Raw genomic sequence first — 18,141 nt, 5'->3', positions numbered from 1 at the left:
TACAGCCTAGAACACAAGAGCAGGAAAAGGCAGGTGAGTGAGACTCATCTAAACACGATACCTGTCTTCATCGGGAAGAATTACTCGCACCCTCAAAGTGCTAGTGCTAAAAAGGAAAAAAAAAAAAAAAAAGGAATTTAAATCACTGGTTCAGGGGAGGACATTTGCACGTGGGCAGGCGTATCCCACCACATACAAGCAGATCAGGTGTGGCAGCGCTCCCACGAAAACTGTTTACCAGCACGGTCCTATTGATGAGAGAGAAACACAGTGCGCACGACCAGCAGTCTCCAAACTGTCTTTAAGATTTCTTTTATAAATATCCATGTTTATCGTGGGTAAATTCCAGAAGTTCTTCTGTGACCTGAGAAGTTAAATGCTACCACGCCTTCGAAGAGCATCTTGTTCCATTTAATTAAGAAGGCCTAAATACTTGATCCAAGACTTGCTTCACTTATATCCTCCTGGCTTGAGGAGTCCAAACCCCGAGTGAAGCATCTGGCCTCTGTACTAAATGTCTAAAGAGCATGAGACAACTCAAAGAAGGGCTCGGCAGGGGCAGACATAGTTTGGGTAGTCCTTCCAGGCTGGATCTCCTAATACCAGTGCAACCAGTGCTGCCACTGCCCATCTCCTGGAAACCCCAGCAAGAGACAGTACCAAAAGCAATAAACCCGTTATTTAGTACCCCTTGCTTAAAGTAATTACTCAAAAAGCGGGACAGCAACCCACGACTCTCCTGTTTCAGATCTACACCTGCCCTTCCCAGGAGCCTGCCCAAAGGTGGTTCTGGGAAGCAGCACTTTCCCAAAATGATCGCATCTGCCAGCAAATATACAGTATCAGTTATCCACGGAGGGATGGTAAGGGCATGAGTCTGCAGCTCAGCGCTTAGCCAGCTCTTCTAGGAGGGGAAGATCTGTGTCCCTGTTCCCCGTTAATAAATCGCTGGATAAAACGCTGAAATGAGGGAGTCTCCCTTCTGAACGGGAGGAGATGCCCGCAGGAGGGGAGGGCAAGGATTTGCTAGAAACTGGGTCCCCCGGACAAGGCTGACTGCAGGAGACAAGGATCTGCAGCCAAGCACCGGGGTACACCACCAACGGCACGTGTGGAGCACGAGGCTCGGCTCAAGTCGGACGGAGGACTGAAGGCACGCAGGCTATTTATCTTATCACAGTGTCTGAATACTTAGAACCTTAGGAAAAAATATTTGGGCAGAAAATTCCATGAAGACTTCCTGGAAACTGTGTATTTCTTTTTGGGGGGGTGCCCTACCACGTGGGGAACCCATGTAAAGTTTAGCAGCAACGAACTTCCCCAGGGGCAGGGCCAGCGCTGCAAACATTCGGTTTTCAGGGGGATGGTGAATATTGGGCGACTCCTGATCAGTCAAACCATCCCCCTCCTTGCACAGGAAAGGACTAATTTCCCCATTAGCTCCTCAGCAGTCATCAGACCCAACCACCACGTCGGCTTTACCAGGCTGGGCACAACCCTGCATAACGCAGCACCCAGGACGAGCTCCGAAGCCAACTGCTCAGTCTACTCTTCCCTCCCTGGCTGCTTGCAGAACATATCTACCTCTTCTCATCCCAGCAGCAAGGATGGAGAGAAGCTGTGGTGCACAGCAACGCCACTGACCCTCCAGCTCTGCAGAATTACCTCGTCACCAGTGCAGAGATGGGTGCGCTCCGTGCCACCCATCCCACACCGCTCCGGGAGCGCTACAATTCAACACACAAATACGTTTATGGATGTAAATGATGGTTGAAGCTTATTTTAAAATTGCCTGTCCTTCAAATTTTTTTATTATTATTTTTAAGACAAAGGGGGGGGAGAAAAATGAGTGCATGTAGCTAGTTTAAACTGACACTTCAGTCAAGGGTACAGACTGGACGTGTTATTAGGAGGATGGTAAACAAGCCTCCTTTTTTGAAACCCAACCTGCTTTGCTATTGTCCATATTGTTGATTCAAATGTTTCTACTTCAATGCGCCTTAATTAAAATGTTAGCGGTCAATATTTCCTTGAAAGCGTCTCGAGAAGTTTTTATTCATGCGTAATTGCTTTGCAGATAATGCCAGAGGAAAACAATCAAACAGCTGGCAAATAAGCCCTCTGTTGGGATATTTTAACACATTCCATGTTCATCTGTTTAATTTAAAATCAGCCTGTGCCATTCACAGCCCTGCAGACTGCACTGGTGTTGGGCTGTGCCGTTCCACAGACACGGTGGGCCCGAATCTGGTTTAATTTATTTCAGTAGATCTCCTGGATCCGGCAGGAATATAATCAGCAAATGAGCAGTGCGAGTAGATGGGAATTCAAGACCAAAGCTTAAATAACATGTACAGATTCCTCTCAGCACTGACGAATTTATACAAAGATAATGTAAATAATGGCCTCTGAGCTGGTTTGCATTTTCTGCTTTCAAAAGAGACTAATTATTATTTCACACACACATACAAAATATAACACTAGCAGTCTATCTGCAACTCTCTTGAGCTGTATTTTTAGAAAGCATAATACTTAATATAATCCAATAAGATATATGCTTATGTTTGGGGGTTTAGGGGACAGGGAAGGGTTGTTTGTTGGGTTTTCTTCCCAAGTTTAGTTATTTAATTACCTAACCTCTGTTCGTTCCAGTGGACCTTCTGCATTTTTCCTTCTTGCAGAAATGCCACCTCAGCCTGTGATGGTCCTGGGAGGAAACCACACCGCGGCCCTGGGCGCGACTGACGCTGGGAACAGATTGATGGAAAAAAGGGCCAGCAAAGCCCCTGTGAGCTCCGGCTGCTGTGCCTGAGGCAGGACCTGCTCTTCCTGATGCTCCGCCAGCCTGTCCCCGCGCAGCTCCCCGCCAGAGACACTCGCTGTCCCCCGCAGCGCCGGTGTCTGCCTATCTCCACCACCAAACAGCTTTTCTTGCTGTCTAACCCAGATCTCTCACTTCAGTTTAAGCCAATTACTGTCTGTCTTATCCTTTGGGGATCTTCAGAGAAAATTCTTTTCTCTTCCCCATCTGCAGGCGCCTATTAACTGCACCTTCCTCGGCCTTCTCCTCTTCTCAGTCAACAATCCTCATGAATCATTTTACTCCTGCCTCAGAGACCTTCCCCACTCATCTGCCCCTCCTCTGCCCTTCCCACCAGTTCACACCTTGCCCCGGTACGACGCAGCACTGCCCAGGCCAGGAGCACTCCAGCAGAAACACAGACTGGTTTGGGTTGGAAGGGACCTTAAAGATCATCCAGTTCCACCCCCCTGCCACAAGCAGGGACACCCTCCACTAGCCCAGGTTGCCCAAAGCCCCATCCAACCTGGTCTTAAACATTTCCAGGGATGGGGCCTCCACAGCCTCTCTGGGCAGTCTGTTCCAGGGCCTCACCACTCTAACAGTAAAGAATTTCTTTCTAACATCTAATCTAAATCTCCCCTCCTTCAGCTTAAACCCATTACCCCTTGTCCTGTCACTACACTCCCTGATAAAACCCATTATACCCCCTGTCCTGACTACAGTCCCTCACCATCTTTCCTGTAGGCCCCTTCAGATACTGGAAGGCCGCAATTAGATCTCCCTGGAGCCGCCTTTTCTCCTGGCTGAACAATCCCAACTCTCTCAGCCTGTCCTCATAGGAGAGGTGCTCCAGCCCTCTGATCAGCTTCGTGGCCTCCCCTGGACTCGCTCCAACAGCTCCATGTCTCTCCTGTACTGGGGCCCCCAGAGCTGGATGCAGCACTCCAGGTGGGGTCTCACAAGAGCGGAGTAGAGGGGCAGGATCACCTCCCTCGACCTGCTGGTCACACCTCTTTTGATGCAGCCCAGGACACGGTTGAAGGGCTATTTAAATTCCTTACGACAACATCCCCTCACCTGCTTCAAAGTGCAGCACTTCTGCTTTCCAAAACCGCACGGCACAGTTCCTGCACCTCACAGACCCTCCCTGCTGGCTAATTCCCTTTGCAGAAGCTAAGGACATAGATCCTGCCACCTTCATACCAAAACACACGGCACAGATGACTTCTTTTCAAATCTGTCCAACCTGTTCCTGAGGTCACAGCCGCCTCCTTGCAGTCCTCCTCGGCTTGGTGCCACCTGGTGCCATTCAACGAGACGCTACGAAAAGCCATTTGAGACATCAGCTGTTTCAAATCCTGGTTACACAACCTTTCAGTTTTTCACTAATCACTGGCTGTTTAATTTATGAGCAGTGCCTCCAGCACGCTGGAGCAAGATAAAACAGGACACATTAAATTTTGACACTACACGTGCTCTTACATCCCATTAGAAGTTATGGATTGCTTCAAATTCCCAACTCACAGTATTAGGGCATCGCAGGAGGGTATGCTACAACATACCTTAACTGTAGTTTTACTAAGTGTAGGCAATGCAGATACTTCCTCAAAAGTAAAGGAAACGTGAACAACATGGGATTTTTTTCTGAAAATGTGCATGCATTAGAAGTTCCTACATGTTCTATCCCAGCGGCCTACCAGATATTTGTATGTGAAAACTGAAAAATATCTGGGGAGGCAAAAAAAAATAATAAAATCCCCTCAAAATGCTGTCAGCAAGTAGCAAAGCATATAATACCTGGGCACATTTGCATAGCCATAGCTGCTCACTGGCCTGATGCTCTTTTATTGCACGGAGAGGATTATATTTTTTCCCCCCCCCCAAACAAAGTGTCCTTTCAGGGGTCTCAGCGCAGACTATCCACAAGGAAAGAGAGTACGCATCAGCTCACAGTTTCAATTTTCCGTAAGGAACTGCACGGACTGAGGTTTCCAGATGTAATGACCCCACACCCCCCCCGCTCCTCCTCATCCTCCCTGGCCTTGCCCCAGGGACGCTGCCCGCAGCGCATCAAGTCAGCGCCGAGGACACGGCACCTCCCTGGTGCCTGGAGCTGCACGGGGTGGTGAAGGCAAAATCCAGGGGAGAGAGAAAAGGAGGGAAAAAGCATGAACAGATTTCCTGAAAACTGCAAATCAGTAGGTAACCAGGCTCCTTTTTTACTGGAAAATGCAGATTACAGGAAATCCTGCCTTAATGCTGGAAGGCTATTTAAAAATCCATCAGAACTCTAAAATATGCTATTAGTGACTCTGCAGTCCCAACACCTACTGCATAAAAATCCCAAGCTATTAGGCAAACCAACATCATTTCAGATCAGGCCATCAGCAGATTGCCAAGTCTTAAAATAGCAACTGCATTTAAAATTATATTTAAACAAGAGAAGCGGGAAGTTCAGCTCTGATGAAACCCAGCACTTGGTCTGCAAAAGGTGAGCTGGGACGAAGCTGCCAGGCCTGTTGGCATTGGAGGGATGTCTAAAAACGTTGCGGTGGTCACCGACGGATGGGGCTACAATGAGCACCTGAAACACACCTCGGCGTAAGGGAGCAGGGAAATCACGAGGCTGTGCTCCAGGAGCCTGCTGAAACGCTGCTCGCCAGGTTTCCTTCCTGAAGTCTCTGTCATCTGCCAAACCCTACCACCCTCCTCAGCTTTTACCGGACCGCTGGCAGCATCTGCTGGGGTTTCACATTCTTCTGGCTCTTGTGTTTGCAAAGCAAGCACGTGACGGTAAATGCAAGCCTCAACCCAAGCGTGGCTGGCAACAGAGGTACTGAAAAACAGATAAACCCGCAGTAATGCCACCGTCTTCCCATCACGTCTGGAAGAGTTGTCTTCCACAGGGGTGCTTCAGCACAGAGCTGCAGTCAAATGCAGCACACGTGAGAATTGCTCTTGCTTGTTCTATGTAACCAACACCCAGGAAATTCTGGGGTTTGGTGTTAAAATGCGATACAGGCACCGACTGCCACATCACCGGTGCCTCTGATTTTTGGCTCTCGTTCCTTAATTCGACTCCCTAGCACTTATACAATTAGCAAAGACAGGAGGCATGAGACCGATGATAATTTTCTGCAAAGAGAACCATTCTGGAAACGTTACGAGTCCAGCAAGTCACATGTGTAGACTCAGTGGCTTACGGTAAGTAGGGATTCTACCACCTCTATTCCCGGGCTGTATTACTCATCCCCTTTCCCATCAGAAATTTTGAGGAGGCTCCTCTAAAACCATTTTATCTCCATCCCTCCTAACGAGCGTTGTCTTCCCTGCAGAGCAGCCCCCAGACGCCATACTCCACTCCCGATGGGATCAGAAATAGCTGAGCAGGGCAACGAGACATCAAACGCAAACACGTTAAGTGCACAGGCGTTTCTGCAACCCCGCTGTGGCATCTCCCTGGGTTCAGCGTTAGGCATTCACAATAAATACCACTGCTCAGGAACATCCAGGATTCAGATTAGCCCCTACGGGAAATCTCTATACCAACCTACATCATTCGAGTTTTGCATTTTCAATTGCGTGTTTTTACCAGGAACCAGCAGGCATGCGAGTGGTTTGCGTTAGAAAAATGGACGTACAGCCCTGGCACGCTGCCTACACGATGCCCTCGTTTTGGACAAGAAGGTCTTACGTCAGTACACTTAACACGACTTTCCATCAAGCACCCTAAATTGAAACATTTTTTGAAAACAAGCCCGATCCAGCAGGAACCCAGGGAAGGTGGAGACAACCAGAGGGGGTGAAGCAACATCTTCCCCCTCCTTCCTTTGGGATTGAACTCAAACACAGCCCGAAGGGATGGGACGCAGCGCCGGGGGCGGCCGCCAGCTCCCAGCCCACGGCTCAGGGGCACTTCCCGGCATTTCCAGCTGAGTTCCCAACTTTTTTAAAGGTAAAAGTTTTTGTTATGATCAGTAAGTCACCACAGAGCATTGCACAGAGCTGCCTGGCAAGGCATAAAAGCAGCAACAAGGGGCTAAAATGCAGTCATACATTTTAGAAGGACACATACATTTTCAGAGTCTTCTGTACGGCTGGTCAGTTCAGGGGCTTCCACACAGAGCTGAAAATCAGACACGCAGTTATGGAAGTTGAAAAAAAAGAAAAGAATAAAAGAGAATAAAATAAAATTAAATTTAAATTTAAGAAAGAAAGATAAACCCCAAAGCCAACCAGCAGTTCCCCTTCCTTGCAGCCTACCAGAGCTGCTCAGTGCTGCGTCACAGAGGCACCCGGGTTCACACGGCCATGACGTGGTCTCCCAGGAGGAGAACCCAGCTGCTCGCTCCACCCGTGAAACCCCTCCCCAGCCCCTGCAGACCTTCCTGAGCTGCATTAAACCAAGGAAGTTTATCATGAAAAATTTGATTGAAGGCGTACCACACACCAGGAATTTTGCAACTCATTTTTCATCATTTTGGTGCAAGCACATACAAGCACTTTGTTGGCATTTTACAAGCAACAAGTAAAACATTTCATCAGTACAAACAACATCAGGCTTTTCTTTTCCCTTTTCCCTTGCTTGTACAAAGATTTTCATTGTAGAAAATAAAAACGCATGCAGGCTAGTAAGGAACCGATAACATTTAGCAATCACTGCAAAGCTATTTAATTCACTCAATACTGTGTCTGCTGGGGGTGTAAAAAGGTACAGAAATGACTGTAAGCACTCCACATTTGTATTAATATTGTACGGTACAGCTACGTCACTTGTTCCACAACACACAGCTACACCCTCCCTTACTTTTCCATACTGTTGCCAGGGACCGCCGTGGTGAATAACGTCCGCGTGCAACGTGCCAGGCTCTGCTTAACCCTCCGGAACACGCTCGCTCTCAGCTGCTCACCACTTACGTCAGGGAAACGTCTTTCATTGCTAGGACGAGCAACAGAGGTGTAAGTGTGATTTCCAGCAGTACTACCTACAACAGTCTCCGAGCTGTCACGACGAGCACCACCACCAAGGATGGCCGCAGACACCAATACACCCCGCGCACAGACTTTCAGGGAAGGTGCAAGCGCACTAATTAACGCCTCCACAACCCCTCTCTTACCAGCTCTGCCTTTGCCTGCAGAACAAAAACATCGTTTGAAATTCTACCAGTCCCAAATCCCGTCAGTCCCCAACCATAAACTTTCAGTCAAATCATTAGATCAGGACTTCGAGGCATTTGATACCAAAATTTCCAAATTAGAGGTACAAATCAGGTGTTCAAAAAGCATGTTTAGGTGTTCAAAAAGAGTGTAGATGTGGCACTTTGGGACATGGTCTAGTAGACACAGTGGTGTTGGGTTGACAGTTGGACTCGATGATCCCAGAGGTCTTTTACAACCTTAAAGGTTCCATGATTAGATAGTCAGAATAAAAATCCAAACCTAGCTGGAAACAGTACAGCTCTGATGTCAGCGCCTCTCATGAAATATGTTTGCACCATTTACGCTGACACTTTTGTTAACGAGAATGGTTGGGTTCCACTCTGGTGGCTTCCACGCAAACGTACAGCGAGACCTTGTTTCACAACAGCTCCACGAGAGCCGAACCCCGTGGCACAGAGCCCACCCTGCCCTCCCACACCAGGCATCAAGACCTCAACAGAAACCAGCACCACCACGCTGCCAAAGGACATGGCATTTCCCCGTTCAGGGGAAGCAGAAGTCTCTATATTCGAACGTGTAACAACTGTGTAAAAAACAGGAATAAACCAGGTCCTGTGCAGTGAGAAGTACAGTGTTCAATCTTCAGGAAAATCAGTTTTCATCAAAAAAAAAAAAAAAAAAAAAAAGGATGAAAAGTTACAGAAAACTTCCTGAAATATACAAATGCACTGAAATTAAAAACAAAAAAACCCCACAAAACCCCAAAACACAACAACAAACCCCACAAAATAAAAATACCAAACCAAACCCAAAGACAAATCTTTACAAAAAACACTTCTGCTTGTATGCCCGAGGCAAACCTCTCTTTGGATAATAAAGGGCAGCTCATCGGTTTTCCATTGCCCTCTGAATTTCTGCAAGACTCCCACCCTTGTTTGGGCCCTTCTTCCTACCCCCCCTGGATGACGTGCACGTGCACAGCAGGAAACTAATTTCAGCCAAACACTGCTAAGCAGCTGGTGATGTATTTGTGAGATACCATCGTCTGCCCATCAGCTTCCCAAACGCACCCTCTGCTGCAATCTTGTACCTCCTCGGGCGATAATTAGGCAGAATAATTCTCTGTAATCCAACTGTCCAGCCAAAGGATTCATCAGCAAGATAACGAAGGATAAGCAGATGGTCCCAGGGGAATGGAAAATGCAGACACAAGTAATGGCCAAAGTGATGACAGGGAGAGGAAATCTACCCCTTTTAAGTTTCTTTTAAGGAAAGACACCATTTCCTCAAGATGTTTACATGTTTTACCGCTCTGTTGTTTCAGCCATTGCAAAAATTCTTAGACAAGGACTTCAGTCCTCAGCCACCACCACCCAGCACTGCACCTGGAGAAGAGAAGGCTCCGGGGAGACCTTAGAGCCCCTTCCAGTCCCTGCAGGGGCTCCAGGAAAGCTGGAGAGGGGCTGGTGCCAAGGGCAGGGAGTGACAGGCCAGGGGGGAATGGCCTGAAGCTGCAGGAAGGGAGATGGAGATGGGATGTGAGGCAGAAATCCTTCCCTGTGAGGGTGCTGAGGCCCTGGCACAGGGTGCCCAGAGAAGCTGTGGCTGCCCCTGGCTCCCTGGCAGTGTTCAAGGCCAGGTTGGATGGGGCTTTGGGCAACCTGGGCTAGTGGAGGGTGTCCCTGCCCATGGCAGGGGGTTGGAACTGGATGGGCTGGGAGGTCCCTTCCCACCCAAGCCATCCTGTGATCCTGTGACACTCCCACAGAAAAGCCTCGTGCGTGCAAGCGTGGCACCTCTAAAGCAGCTGCTGGTACCCGTCTCCCCCACAGCGAAGCTCACTCTCGCTTTCCCAACACATTAGCACCTCCAAAACCCACCTACTTAGTGTGGATTGAACCCAAATCTTTGCTCTGTGTTTCTACAAGTTAGGAAACGGAACTAGGGGCTGATCAAGACACGTTGTCGGACACACGCCCAGCTGCTCTGTCTTGCACAGATGCGGTGCAGACCTGAGCCCCAGCGCTCCCCGGAGCCGCCCCCCCCAGCCAGCCCAACCTCTCCCACCGCCGCGCTGCGTACTGCCTGTAAACACCGAGCATGGCCCTTTTCAGAGGCTTTAATGTTGTCGTGCACAAATTTGACCTCAGACCGGGAATAATCAGAAACCTACAAATTAAATTTGTATTTCTCTCATGTTGAAAGATTACCATTATCAATATTGGAAAGCTTTTAAAATGCTTTCCATCTGCATAATATCTCATTTCAAAGTGTCTTCTTTTATTGTATCATGCAAAAAACTGATGAAAGATTAATATAGTTGCTTTTCTTACATGCCAATGCTTATGCTATTGCTTTATATTAATTTTCTCCTTTTTTAAAAAAAAAATTTGCATTCATTATTTCTTGTCTTTCATCCAACCATGTGTATGAGGATTTAAGCATGTCACTGGGCTTCTAATAAATGAAAGGCCAAAAAGGAAGATCAAATAACATATCAATGAATATTGGTAGATACCAGAGATGGAAATTAAAAATGTCATTGCAATAAGAACGCGTGATTCACTGCAGGCAGTACAAGGCAAACACAAATCAAAGAGGCAGCACAGAAAATAATGAAGCAGCTGAACTATATTTTCAGTCCCTGAACTATATCTTAATTGCTGTGGCCAGGAGACCGATATAAACATCTGCAGAGAAGTGTGCAGAAAATATGCGCCATGAACGTGTGGGATTAAGGTGCCACCCAAGCCCAAGCAGGAAATATCTCCACTGCAAAGCCCCACAGGAGCTGAACTTGCGCTTTGCACATCTACAGCCAGCGCCTTGCACCAACCCTGCTCCCATCACGGAAAGGGCAGAGCCCAGCAGTTCAGCGCCCAAGCAGCACTGAGCACACCCAGAACGCGCCAAAGCATCAACGTCACGTCAGATTCTCCCCGTGTGAACCCCAGAGGAAAAAAGAACTAAGCTGCTACTCAGGCGTTATGGTCATACTAATATTAACGGTCCAACAGCTACATCTGTGTTATTCAGAAAAAAAAAAATCTGAACGGAATACTGTAGTGGTCAGGACAGGTTCAGCTCACACACAAGCATCACTCACCCTCTGAAAAACCACTCTAGCAGCAACGACAGCATGTGAATCTAAAGAAGTGGATGCTGCCAGTGCCTGTATTTTAAAATCTGGAGGTTATTTAGGATGGAGAAAACTGAGTGAGTGAAAGGGATTTCTTTAATACTCTCGCGCAATGGAAACTGGAAAACAGGGGATGCTTAAAGACTGAAGCACGGCAATTATCTAAGGAGGCACTTTAAGACTCACCAGAAAGCACTGTCTTCAATACTCACTTTTACCATCAATGTTGCATGCATAAAACAGCCCATTGCTATAAATCCTCCCAGTGAACTTATGTGTTGATTCCTTCAGTAGAATCAGCGTAAAGAGCTCATTTTTAATATTTTTTTTTCCATATAAAATTCCCCACTGTCTTTCCTTCCCACTGTCGGGCAGACTTGGCCGCATACTAGCCATGTAGCGAGAAGGAATCGGAGGGCAGCCTTCTTATCATTCCAGAGGAGCACAAAATTATCTCATCCAGATAAAAATAGCACTCCGGGAGAAAGCATGACCTCTTCCTCATCCCAGCAAGTTTAAATCCAGCTTCCCAGGACTGCGGTGAACTGGAGAACGCTGAGAAGGACACGGAGCAACGTGAGGAGCAGCAGCTGGCACTTTCAGCTAATTCCCTTCCCAGTATTTTATCTTCATTACGAAATCTATTTTGCTCTACGTAAATAAGCACATCATAGCAGTTGCGTGCGCACACGCGTATATGGCATTTATGAAGAGGGAAAGCAAAGCCGTGGCTTCCCGACAGGCACCTTCAAGCCCTACGGCGCTGCACCGCAGCAGGCGCTGGGGCACCATGCGCAGCACTTCTGCAGTGGCCCAACGGAGCAATTATTGGGAACGAAATAATTATCGACATTGCATTTGGTTCTGCATTCCAACAATAGGATTTGTGCAGCGGGCAGAAAATTAGGGGTGAACTTGGACTGCCGAGTGCGGGGGTGGACAGTATGACTGCCGTTAACACGAACGACAGAGACGGAGAGCAATGCAACTAAATCCCTCCACACAACACTCGGCATCTCCCTGCAACATCCTTCCCCGGATTGATACGGAACATTAGCATCACGATCTCCGAATTACAGACCCTGCGATCCCTCTGAGTAACACTTCTCTTGCAGACTCGTGATTGCACATGCTACTAGGAGACACACTCGGATGCTGAAGAAGATTAGCATTTTGATATTTTTGTCATTTGACACTTATTATCAGCAGCATTTTGTGTCATCCCAAGCCAGGAAAGCTGCGATGCTCCTTGTTTGCTAAAATAATCTGTCAGCACTGAACATGTTTCAGTCAATCCCACATTGCGACCGCTGAAGCTGGGAGGTCCCGTCCCTCCTGACTCCAGCACCGAGTTGCATCAAAAAGCCCGGGAGACAGGTACAGCCACAGGAGGTGTTTTGTCTAACAAAGTCTCCGGTCTGAGACAGGTATTGATGAGGTCTTTAATGCATGCCACCTATGTAAAGGGTACTCTTCAGAAAAAAAAATATTCCTATTAATAAGGGCATCAAGACTGAGCCTGGAATTGAGACCAGAGCTAGATTTAGCTTTGGTCTCTTTTCTTTCTCACTGACATGACAAGATTAGGATGCAAACCTGAGCACTCACGGGCCTTGCTAACACCGGTCCTGAAGCTTCCTGATGATGTTCACGGACCAGGGCAGATGCTCCAGTTGTCAACAACACAAACTTCCTCGTGGCAACGGAGACGACGGCCAGCAAAAACAATTGCTGCAGCCACGCGCCACGAGACGCATCAGAGAAGCAGAAACCGTACAAGTAACCCATAAAAAATTGAAACGAGAGATCTGAACCTGGAAGTGACAGAGCTAGGGAAACGTCACGGGTGGTAAGCAGAGACCCAAGAGAACTATGACCCTCACAAACATTACACACGATATAAACGCACATGAACAGGTATTCAGGAGGAATAGGTGGGGGTCTGCAGGAGCCTTCCCCCTTCTATAACTGCATTGGTGTTACACAGAGGATGGGAACCGGTGCAGGGCATATTCCCGCCATCGGATAAAACCGTGTGCTGCGAATAAACCGCTGCCCTGGGCCCCCCTTGCCGTAACGCTATTGCAACGGAAAAGCAGCCAAAATCCAGTGCACACAGTGGCTGATGGTGGATGGACTTAACGTGTTTCATGCAAACAGAATACCCTGTGGTGGGTCTAACTAATCTTGTGTAAAGGGACAGTTTCTGGAAATAGAGCTGCAAGCAAAGATTCAAGCAGGTCTCTGAGCAAAAGAAACGTTTTTTTTCCCTAAACCCCCAGACCAACCTCTTAATCCTGGAATTACAGATTTTCTCAACGATCAGTGTTTTCTGCACAGTGTATGTCTCGTATACTGTGCAATAAAATCTTAATGTATCTGTGTGCTAAATCTGTTTGAAAACATTTTTTCATCCTGACTTCCAAATTAATTTCAGAAAAATTTTAACATAAACCTGACCTTTCACTCCACTTTCTTTTACTCAAACTGGGCAGCCTGCCCTTGTGTCCATAAGTATCCGTGAAACAAGAGGAACACAAAAATATATCTTCAGTCAAGCAGTTAGTGATTTTTGTTACCAATCTGGTAAGTTTTCCTGTGGGAACAAGCAGAGAAGCTTTCTTGTAAGAGCTCTGCTTCTTTAAATAAAAATACTTAATTTATGCCATAAGTTTCCTTCCTTATAAAAGGAGAAAGTGTCCTCCATAAGTCAAGCAAAAATGTTCCTAGGAGTCAAGTACAAAAGCTGTTTCTTCAAAGCAGAAGGATAAGATGTACTTTAAAGAGATACTTCCAGAGAAAGAAGAAAAAGAGTTCAAGTCTAGGATGAATACAGCTTGGATATATGAGGCAGTTTCTTCTTCTGGTGCCTCAGCAAGAATGGAAACCTTCCTCCCGAGAATATGCTGCCACAGGGACCGACCGAGCACGATTGTTTTAGTCTGATGTGAGAGATGAGGATCTTCAGCCAAAGCTGGGAGAGCACAAAAGTAAGGACAGAAAGTTGTCTTCTGAAGTGGAGATTGTTACCAGTCTATTTACCCCAGTCCTATCCCTCCAGAAAGCAAAAAAGGAGATCTTTCTAAAACGAACCAGCAAAGAAAACCAAGATTAGGTGCAAAGTGTTGGAAGGAGGTTCTGTGCCTGCTCAGGAACAGGCACAGACTCCTCATCTTTCCAAGAGTAGCTGTAGATGAAATGAGAACTTTGCAACACTGAACCACCTTTTTTTTTTTTTGCTTCAGTTTTTTTACATTCAAGCATTTTGCACCACACCAGAAGGGACTGCTCGTTTTTGAAGGTTGGACTTAGATCTGCCTATGTTAAAGGAACAGAAGAGATCGTAGCCCAGTTTGGCATAATCCATGACAGCTTTAAGTAAAGCAGGTACGGCACCACCATCACCTGCAGAACGGCCAGCAAAACTCCCTCTCCTCCTTAGGGCATCACTAAAAGCAGCATCATGACTAAATGCAGCTTGATGGGAATGCTGCACCTGAAGGACGTTCCTTGAGCTCCTGGAGATTTAGTCATCTAGCAGACGTGTCTGATATGAACCAAGTCAAACCAGCCCACCGGGATACACAGTTACACGCTTCACTGTAAACACCGTGAACTACTCATTCTTCACAAAGCGCTTTTTTCCCTTCAGTCCAGCAGAGGATTTACACCCCAGCTATTTTCAGAATGACTGCACGTGTTGAGTTTAACTACTTAGCTGTGTTCCTTACTCATGAACGTAGTTATAAAATGTTTTGGGTTTTGCTTAACTTCTTAGAGCAGAAAAAAATACTCTGCCCTCAAGCAGCATGTAATTCAGACTAATAACCGAACAGTTTTTAGAAAGTGATAAATCAGAATTACAGGGTACACCAAAATAATACCAAGTGACCATTAACCCTGCACTGAACTTGCAGAGATGAAGGAATGAGATGCATCTATCTATGAACATTAATATTATTTACTTCCAAATACTCAATGAACCCGTCCACCTGGACCCTGCTACGCAATGCGTGAACCCAGACCCAGCATCCACTCTTTGCAGCGGTCCCAAAGAGAAACGAGCGCTGGGTGAGAGACAGGGATGAAGATTTTCACAGGAGTGCAGTTCACTCTTTCATTTCCCAACCACATCATGGGCAAGACCCAAAACTCATCTGTGAGGCCAGGCACCAGCTGCTGGTGTCCTACCACAGGCAGGTTTCTGCAGATGCTCTGCAGCCACCCAAGTTTAGATCTTCTTTACAGAAGACGCATCAAGTACCTCTTGAGCACCTAGGACCAAGTGGTCAGAAGATTTGGTCAGAGTCATCTGAGATCATGAGAAATTGGTAATGATATTCTGAGACTTCTTTAACAGACAAGCTACCTGACACGTGCAGATCCATGCAAAGCATCTGGCAACTTCTGATGAAGCCTTCCTGCAAAAACAAAACTAAAAGCATTTTCAAGACTACAGAAAGTCCACAAAAATAATGAAAAGTAATGTAACCGCCCCCTCTCCTCTCAGACAGCCCAACACTCTGGCTCATTCACCACTTCTATCTGTGTAATTAATTACTGCAGTAGCAGCAAATGTGGCTCCAAGTGCTGCTGAATGCCAGAGCTAACTGGAAAATGAAAACCAGGAAATTACTGGAGAGTGAGATTTCCCATCCAAATGTTGATATTAAAAGTTCCCAACCAGCCAGCAAGTCAATAATGGAGATGAATGAGGAAACAAAGATTTTCTGTGGATTTTTTTCAACAACTCATTTTCAAGCTACACAGATATAGTGCCTTTTCAAATTTTAAATTAGAGGCTGAAGACTTAAATTAGCCCTTAGGAAGTGTTCTTGATCCAAAACTAACATGGAACACAACTTTAATATTGTTTTCTCTCTTTAGTTTTAAAGCCAAGATGCTTCCAAACTCATTTTTTCACCCATACAGTTTTTAAGAAATATAAACATTTCACTTGTTTCCTTAAACACATTTGAGGCTTTCATCAAAAAATTAAAAACATTTCTTTCTTGCTCTAATGATAAAGTTTTGCTTTCAGAAGGCAATATCATCTGGTTTCCACAGGTTTGTTTTTGACAGCTACTTAAATCTGGAAGAAAACCGTCTTTCTCGATGTAATTTTACTAAATGGCGTTCACTAAAAAAACCAACAAAACCACATTTTGATAGAAAAAGTTGGCCAAGTACTTGTGATCCCTATGGTTTGTTTTGGGGTCTCTGAGCAAAAGCATCTCATGGGCAATTATTCAAGAAAACACACCCACCCCCAACATTCTTGCTCAGCACCACCCAGAGCTCCCGACGTGGCGCACACAACACAGGATCTATAAAGTAAATATTCAACAAACAGAAAGTCAAACCAGAAAATTTCAACTAAAAAAAGACAGAAGCTACTCGGAAATTTCAACAGGACCATTTTAATTTCCAGTACTTTGATTTCTTATGAGGTTTTCTGTGGACTATGGGGGCTTTTTTCTCCTATCTTTTCCACAGCTAGATCCAATCTTTGCTGGCACCTTAAGCTTACCACAGCAGTACTGTCTGCTGCAAATATTTGATCATTAACAGATGAAAACGCCCAGTGAAATATCAGCCTGCATATGAAGGGAAATCACCTAGGATTTAATCACAGCTGGAACCTGAAGCTTGTCATGTTCCAGAAAGACATCATCTGTGTTTGAGGTATATTAAGAAGCAGCATATGATGTAAAAACTAAACCTGCAATAAATCCCGGAGAGCAAATCCGAGAACACCTATCAATAGCTAAACAAAACAAGGAAAAAAACACCCTCCAGAAGGAAGTCTCAATGACGTTCAAGAAAAATCAAAATTTAAAAACAATCTTTCTCAACCCTTCGTGCTCAGGCCATGTAGCATCCCAGTCTTGAGACTGCTTTTCCTGCCAACGTGAATTGCACAGCCACATCTAAAATTAAGAATGAAGGAGAATCTAATACACGGATGCTGGGGTAGGAGACAAACGCTTTACCGGCATCCGAAAGAAGAGACTGAAATGTTTACTCTTGGGGTTTTTATTGAACAGCTACACAGGGCTGACCTACAAAATGCCTTCAGCACCCGCGTGTGCGTGGAGGACTCTGGGGCCGACTGGAGTGCTGGGACCACGACCTGCACCGCTGAGCCCCGGATGCTGCCTGGACCGGGCATCCTGCTCGCCCCTTGCTGCAAACCCGGGGCCAGCCCCGGCACAGACGCTGAAGGCTTTGCGTGGTGTGCTTATACGCAGTCGTTACGGCTGCCGGTTCAGTTATTTGACTCCAACAAGTTAATGAGCAATTACTTCCTAATTCAGTTATTGTTCATAAAGGATTTATGAATTTGGCATCGGTATGTTATAGCTCGTTAAGCACATCACGAAGCTAATTGCACACACTAGGCAAGAAAATCCCCCAAAAGGCAGATGCGCCCCTCCACCGCTCCCATAACTAACCCACAAAAATTGTCACCACTCGGGTCTCTGAATTAACATACTTCCTGTGGTTCATCTGACAGAGAGATGGGAATTTTGGGGAAACACAAGCCCCGTGCTTGTACAGCCCTAAGACAAGTTGGGTTTCTCTTTGAAGGACTCAGCAGACTACAGGCTAACTTCGAGCCCCAGCTATTTGTTTAACTATATTTGTGGCATGTAATCACATTTGTTTACACAGCACTACCTGCACTAGAAGAGTTTCCAAACGTATATTGCAAAGACTTTCCATCTTTGCAGCATTTCAAGCAGATTTGGAACAGTTTTTCTTAATTTGAAGTGTACACAAACCCACAGTTGGTTGAGGCATTCAGGTCCCTTCACTGACAGCTGAGTCCAGTCACATAATTTACAGTCAGACGCAACGGTTACCATTAAACCTACAGCAACAAACTACCTGATCACAAGCGAGAGCCGTGCGTCGCCTGCCTGGCCCGCTCACTGACACTGGCCTCTGTGCAAGTCAGACTGGGATTTTTTTATTTGTTGGTTTGTTTTTTTTTTTAAATTCCATTTTGTGCATTTATTGCAGTAGGATGTTTTCA

At 46.2% G+C, this 18,141-nt stretch overlaps 1 protein-coding gene across 1 annotated transcript in view; it reads right to left on the bottom strand.

Annotated features, from left to right (window-relative positions):
• The window catches only part of MDGA2 (MAM domain containing glycosylphosphatidylinositol anchor 2), a 391,532-nt gene that overhangs the window by 205,992 nt on the left and 167,399 nt on the right, over positions 1-18,141 (bottom strand). The window lies entirely within an intron of this gene.

This window comes from Grus americana, chromosome 5 (assembly GCF_028858705.1).
Source record: "Grus americana isolate bGruAme1 chromosome 5, bGruAme1.mat, whole genome shotgun sequence".
Taxonomy (NCBI): Eukaryota; Metazoa; Chordata; class Aves; order Gruiformes; family Gruidae; genus Grus; species Grus americana.
This window is presented reverse-complemented; position numbering and strand designations above follow the sequence as displayed.